Raw genomic sequence first — 7,628 nt, 5'->3', positions numbered from 1 at the left:
CGGAAATGACGGACTGCCCATACTACGGCGAGGTATTCCTGTTCCGTGGCTCCATACTTCTGCTCCGCATAGTTTAACTGGCGACTCGAGTATGCCATCGGATGTTCTTTCCCCTCAAACTCCTGTGACAGCACCGCTCCTACAGCCACCTTCGACGCGTCTGTCGCGAGTGTGAATGGTCTACTGAAATCGGGGATCCTTAACACTGGAGCCTCCGTCAACTTCATTTTCATAGAAGAGAAGGCTGTCGGCTCTACTGCGCCCCAGTGGAACGATTTCTTGGTGGTACGTTGTGTCAACGGACGAGCCTGAGCTGCGAATTTGGGAATGTGTCGCCGATAGTAGGACAAAAGGCCCAGGAATTGCCGCACCTCGGTCTTTGTCTTGGGTTCGGGGATGTCACGCATGCACTGTACTTTACCCGGGTCGGGACGCACGCCTTCTGCCGATACCATATGTCCGAGGTATTTAATTTCGGGCCTAAGGAACTGGCATTTGGAAGGTCTGAGTTTAAGGCCCGCCGCCTGTATTCTCCGGAATACGTTCCGCTGGTCGGTCAGGTGGTCCTCAAATGAGCTGCTGTACACCATAATGTCATCGAGATACACATGACAGACCTTGCCCAACAGTCCTGCCAAGATGACGTCGGCCGTGCGTTGTCATACGGCTGTGCTGTTAACTAACGCCATTGGCATCCGTCGCCACTGGTAATGCCCCGGCGGCGTGTTGAAAGCGGTATTTTCCCCATCATTCTCATGCATTTATATCTGCCAATAGCCGGAAGCCATATCCACGACTGTGAAAAACTTGGCGGGGCCTAGATCTCACAGCGTCTCAGAAATTTTCGGTAGCGGGTACGGGTCGACAAGAGTCACACGGTTTAAATTTTGGTAGTCAACGTCGAAACGATAAGACCCGTCTGGTTTCTCGACCAGCAGCGCCGGCGCACCCCACGGAGACGTAGAGTGCTCAATGGTTTCCTGGTTCAGCAAATCGTTAACCTGCTTGTCCAGATCGTCTCTCTTGGCATAAAGGAATTCGGTACATCCTATGATAGACAGGCGCTGCGTCGTTAGTAGGAATCCGGTGCTTTATTACCTCGCAGTGGCCGATGTCTGTTTCCTGTGGAAAAGGCAGAGCTAAACTCAGAGATCAGATCCTGAATGCGGGATTTCTCGGATTCGCTGACGTGGGAAAGGTCAAACCTATTGGAAAGGTAGGCCGCGCTGATAAGCCTGCAAACTGCCTCCTCCACCGGCTGTTCGGTCACGACGGCGGGAACGAGGACCCCGACCGCTTTGTTGCGAGGTAATTTGAGTTCCTTAAGCGTAGTGTTTACAATGCGCACCGGCAGCTGGCCGTCTTGAGAACATCTAAGGAGTAGGCTCCGGCAAGCACCGATACATCTACTGGGACAATCTCTGCGATGCCCAAGTGCCCATTCGCCGGTTCACAAGTGACCTGGCCTGCCAGCACGCACTCGCTTAACGGCGGTAGTATGCCTTCCTCTGCTAGGCGGATTCTGGTTCCCTCCGTCGTGAGCCAATCTCCGTGATTTTTGGCCCTGTCGACCTTTCCAGTCCAATTTACAAGGGGTATTTCGACACTGTCTAAGCTTTGTGTCCCCTCGCTCTGCAACAGGTCTATTCCCTGCTCTGAGAGAATGTTTTGGCCGATAAGGCCAGCTACCGGTAACATGGCCTTTTCCGTGCAAATAAAAAACCTTGCTGTGAAATGCCGATCTCCCAACGACACAGGCACTTCACAAAACGCGACCGTTTCTAAGGTGTCGCCCGTGATGCCGACTAGGTTCCCTTTTTGTTCTAGCCGCCTAAGTTTCTGCTTCCAGTCCGTCATAGCCTTATCGAGAGCGCCACGTCTTAAAAGCCTGACCTTGGAACCAGTGTCTATTAGGCATTTCAACAGAGCTCCATCCAAGCCGCACTCTACAATCGGGCTTGGCTGCTCACGAATGTTTATAACAGCAGTTTGAGCGCCCCCTTCGTTTTCCGCCTCCACGCGTTTATCTGAGGAAGGGGGCCCTAATAGTTTCTCTGGTTCGTCTCGGAAGCACTTGTGTTTGTGTTTCCCCCTGCTCGGGTGCGGCCGTCAGCGCGCCTGTTCTCTTTACAGTTCCTCGAAAAGTGGCCGTACTACCCGCAGTTGCAACAGGCCCCGCGTCGCTGCGCACTCCCCCTCCGGCTGTCGCAGTCGCCCATTTGTTTGTTTTGAAGTTCGATGGTAGCCTCCAAAAGCTGCTCAATCCTTTCAAGGTGCGCACGCAGCTCGTCGGTCTCCCTGTCGCCTTCTCGCACGCTGCGTACGGGCGCATGACGGCTATTCGCCGCTGGTTCGTTCCTCTACTCTCGTACGGCTGCGTCGACCACCTCATCCGAGGTCTTGGGGTCTCGGGAGAGGGTGAACCTTTTAATCGGATCCCTTAGCCCGTTCAGGAATTGGGTTCGGAGTGGCTCGTCGAGGAGCTCTCTGGGGAATTCGCGCTTCGATTCGGGCTCCACGTCACCTCGTCCACCCATTGCCGCGTTGCCCAATGTGCGGAGCCTCGCCGCGAACGATTGCAGGTCCTCAGCGTTTTTTGTTTTTTGTTTTTTTGACTGGCGCACATAAATTTTCGCAATTTATCGCACTAGGGCTCAGTGTCGAACAGCTTTTGTGCCCGTTCATTGAACTCAGCGTAGGTTTTAGCCGAGGCCGCGGCCTCATCATGCCATGTAAAATCATATGCTGCACCGACCATTTTACAGCGTGCAACACCTACCAACTGCGCGTCAGACCACCCGCCCAGACGTCCCACTGCCTCCAGGACATCCAAAAAGTCAAAGATGTTGACCCGTGTCCGTCTCCCGTGAAGGACGGAACCATGCCACCCACTGCTATAACACTTGCGCCTATCACGTTTGCTTGGATCATAGTAGCCTCGGTCATGGTATCCCGTTTGCTCCTAGCTTGAGGGTGAAATCTCACGTTTTAGATCTGCGATTTAGCTTACGTGGATCAAACCGCTGCCATCATGTGTGACGCACGTTTAATGGGTTAGTCACAAAGTCATATTAAGGTGGGTCCACGCGGAGCTTGGAGGAAATTAAACACACTGAGGCGGATGAAGAACATTAACAATTAGTTTAATCGAGTGCCTCAGTGGTGCCGGCTAAGTGGTGCCGCAAAGTTCCTCCTCTGGAATATTTGTCCCGTCGACCGGCAAACTTTTTTCCTACCGTTTAGACAGACCAACGTCCTCGACATCAGCTCAACTACACTCCCTCAAAGAGGCAATCCGCTACATCCTACGTCAAGAGCCCAACGAATGGACCATATTCACTGACTCCAAACCTGCCCTTCAGTGCCTCCTTAAGAGCGGCAAACACTTCACATATGAACTTGCCGTTCATGATATTCTATATCTACACCACCTTTCAGTAGGCGCTGGGCACAATATTGTGTTTCAGTGGGGTCCTGGTCACTGTGGGATAACAGGAAACCAAAAAGCTGATGACGCTGCCTCTGCAGGCCACACCTGCCGAAATATACGAAGAACATGTTTTACCAAACATGACGCTTCCACCATGGCCACACGCCACGCCCTTTCAGAGAGAAACAGAATGTGGTCAGATCCTACCCACCACCACAAGTTTCTCTACTCCCTTGACCCTCAGCTGTCGTCAAGACTTCCTCACGAGCTCCCCCGTCGTCTAGAAACATTATTTCATCGGCTCCGTCTTAATGCAGCTTACACCAACAGCTACCGTTTCCGCATTTGACTATCTACCGCCTCTAGGTGCAACAACTCCGCATCGGAAGACACAATTGAGCATCTTTTACTCTACTGCCCTGCCTACAAGGACTCTAGATCAACTTTGCTACAGAACCTTGCACGCATAGGTTATGCGCAAGGACCAGTGTCCTTAAAAACCATTTTAGGGCCCTGGCCGTCTTCTTCTCAGCAACGCCTTGCCCTAAAATTTGTTTTCGTACCTCAGCGACACTGGCTTATTTCAAAAGCTTTAAATCTCTTCACTATGAGACTTTCGCTCTTGCCCTTTCAACTAATTTCGTTGGTCCCTCTCTCAGCTTGCCTCTCTTTTCTGCCCTCCTCTCTCTTGGGCCTTTCTTCCTTTTCCCCCTCCCCTAACAGAGTAGCATGAAGGCCATTTTGTACGCCGGCTTAACACTCTGTTTTCTAATAAAGAGCTTCTCTCTCTCTCCCCCGGCTTTCTCAAAGGATTGGGTGGAATCGTTCGGTTTTGCAGGGGGGTCAATCATCGACGGGACGCCAACGGGCCAAGTGGGTCTCGGGGACAGGAGATGGAGGCAGTGCGGGGCCGGTGGCTCGAAAGGTCTGCGTGGTGAACCCCAGGGCAGGAACGGGAGGCAGTACTGGACCGGTAGTTCAGTAAGCTCGAGCTGTAGGCCGCGGTCAGGAAGGGGAGGCTGGGCAGGACCGGTAGCTCGGCCGGCTCGAGGTGTAGACCGGGGCAGGAAACGCTGGCAGAGAGCGAGCTCCTGGGAGGGACGCGCTTTCGGATTGCTCCTACAGCTGCGTCCGAATGGCAAGACGGTCGCCCCAAGTCTAACCTCGATCCCCTCCGTTCGCTCCTCTTTATCTCATCCTCCTCCTACGTCTGAGCAGCGGCGGGGAAAAGGGGGAGAAGGGCCGGCTTCAAGCACGGCGGTGGACGGCGTGGCTGTCTGCCCACCCCCCAAGGACGCGTCGAGCGGAGGGAAGCCTGGCTCGCCCCGAGGCAAACAGGAACCATGTGTCCTTAGCGAAGCGGCCGCGTGTTCCCGCGCGAAAACTTCCTGCGGCCAAAGTTCTTCCATCTGGTTCGGAGTAGTCCGGGCACACACACGACCGTCACACTTATGATCCAGTAATATACTGCAGCTTAATTTTTGCCGCGTGATCTCCGGCTGCTATAACAAACTTCAGCATCCATTTCTCGTCTACTACTTTATTTGGGAAGAAAACGTTAATGGCACAGACCGATGACCCAAGATAGTGTCGGCTCTAAAAGAGTGATTGGCTCTTCCGCCACACAGGTGTTGCAGTGGGCTGGCCATCCCGACGAAGAAGGAGTAGCCTTCCATGAAGGCCAGTCTGGACCACAGTCGATAAAAAAATGCCGACGGGGGCCGAGACAGCCCATATGAAAGACGGCGCTGGTGAAGGGGATCTTGCATATAGAGACGACGATTTGAAAAGTCGCGTGTGTACCATTATTTCATGGTATTCGTACGTGCAAAGGGACGAAGCGTCCTCGAGTCATTGGTCTATAACAGCGGAAGCAGGATATTGGGTTCGCTCTTTCGGCCTGTACGGGCAGCTTCATCCGACAATACGTTGCCGATGAGTCCGCAGTGACCTGGAAGTCACTAGAATATCATGCCATAGTCGTATGGGGTGGCTTCATAGAATGTTTCTCTAATCTCTATCACAAGGCGGTAGGGGGCCGAAGCGCTTTAGAATAACAGCTTCAGAATTAAATCTAAACAAAAGGTAACGACCGCGCTGCTAGTCAACGCAGAGCCACCTGGCGAGAGAGTTTCAGCTGTTGCTGCGAGTGCGATGTTTGGCGGCGTGTCAAGTAAGCGCTGTAGTCCAAAAGCTGCAATTACATCCAGCGGAAAGTCGGGTCGGAGCACTTCGCACCGTTCAATTGGACGTACATTCTGTCACATTCACACCACATAAGAAGTGATTACGTGTCTGGAAATTCTGTACCGTCACTTTAAACTCCTCAACAGTCTTTCCCATGCGCACAAAATTATATGCTCGGAATAACAATGTTCTTTATAATATGCGCTCATGTAGTCTTTTTTTCCCCAACTGGTGTTGTTTTATGCGCTTCGATGGCATTTTGGAATGAAAATAGCGAAGTGTTTTGGCAGTAAGAGATAAAAATTATTATCAAAGGTGCTCCCTTTTGGCGCTTCTGCATGTTCTAGCACAATGTGCGCTTACGCAATGTTGCGTCATACTTGCCAGGGAAGCTTACCCTTTCGGAGAAACGTGGAGCGAACAATTGCCAAGCCGTGAAGCGCCGCAACAGCCTGCGCGACCCGCGAGCTGCATTTACTCGCGTATAAATCACAGCACCACCCTCGGACGAGGTAAAGGCACTGTCGCGAAAAGTAATTATAGGAGAGGGCTACAGTCAGGCAGTGATTAAACGAGCGCTTCCATTCTGACTATTGGGCCCCTGACTTCACAGAGATAACGAACAGTTACGCTGGTTTTCAGTAATACGTCTGCTTTGTGTGAATGGATCTTTTTGCACTAGCTTGGCGGGAGTTGAGAGCATTAGCCGCTACAAGAAAAAATACAACAAAAGCACATTTCTAATCCAGATCAACGTTCAACAAATGTGTACAGGTATTCCAGGGATCAGCGTGAGTTATGTTACAGGCGCGATCCAATTTCAAGGCAAAGGTCCTACAATCTATCTACAGACGCGTTCATGGACAATAGTTGCTAGACACGCGCTTAGCTAGAAATGACGCGAACATTTTCATCGTCGCTCATGACGACGCTGGATTTTTATGAGCGCTGCGCATCGCTTTACGTCTTTTTGCATGTGATCGAAGGGCGGGTAAACATTTGGGTTCTTGGAAATTAAATTGATACCCAAGTGACACTGCTTACAAGGAACTATTCGATAAGACGCATACAAAAGAAGGAGGGCCAATTTAGTATTCTATAATGCTGAAAATGCGTGCTTTTCCTTTTTGCCTGAACAGGAAGTTGCTCGTTTCAAACTTGGAAGGCTGGTGACTAAACGCGACCCAGGCGAACAGTCCTCAGCTGATACCACAGGTCAGGGCTCTAACAGCAGTGCGACTATGGCAAGTGCACGAGCAAGTACTGATAATAGCCGTGGTGATGATACGGCAGCGCACTGTGTAGGCTTCTCTTCTGCCGGCTGTTACCGCTGTTTCCAATTCAGTCGATCATGAACCAGCTCGCCCAAATCACCGCCCTAACTCGGTGATAAAACTAGTGATCGCAAGCTGTGGGGAAGGAGGGGAGGTTACAGAAACAAGCTTATCAGCGGAAACGGGACGTTTGACGTGAGGAGGCGAGCACAAGTTGTATGATGGTTCACAAACAAATTTTCTCAAGAAAGCGTCGCAGGCTGTGTTTCACGCTGGTTTAAGTAGCCCGCCCTTCTAAGAGATGAGGCAAAGGTTGCGGTGAAAAGTTGCGGTGTTTTAACCTGTGAATGCTCGGCAACTGTGCGACAAAGGGTGTCTCCCATTGCAGTGAATGTTCAACTAGGGAAGGACAACAGCGGTCGGCCATGGACGCTGAGCCTAAAAAGCATGAACCCGAATCTGCGACAGATGGAGATGGCTCAGCCATGTCGGCGCTCATCGCAGCTACTGAAGCCCTCAGAGTCCTCCAAGAGCCTGCCTTGGGTGCGAACGATGAAACTCTCAACATCAACAACGCGCAAGAACAGCTCGCTTTCGCTCCCCCCCACGAAAACGAGTCTAGCCATCACGACGGCGAGGAGTGCGACTTCCGGCACAGCCAGCTCGACGGAAATACTGACAACGGCCACGAAGGAAGGCAGCAGGACGACAAGAACTACGCACAGGTCGACAATGGA

The sequence above is a fragment of the Haemaphysalis longicornis genome, unplaced genomic scaffold (genome assembly GCF_048455015.1).
Source record: "Haemaphysalis longicornis isolate Haplotype H1 unplaced genomic scaffold, Haemaphysalis longicornis Haplotype H1 scaffold_6, whole genome shotgun sequence".
In the NCBI taxonomy this organism is placed as follows: Eukaryota; Metazoa; Arthropoda; class Arachnida; order Ixodida; family Ixodidae; genus Haemaphysalis; species Haemaphysalis longicornis.
This window is presented reverse-complemented; position numbering follows the sequence as displayed.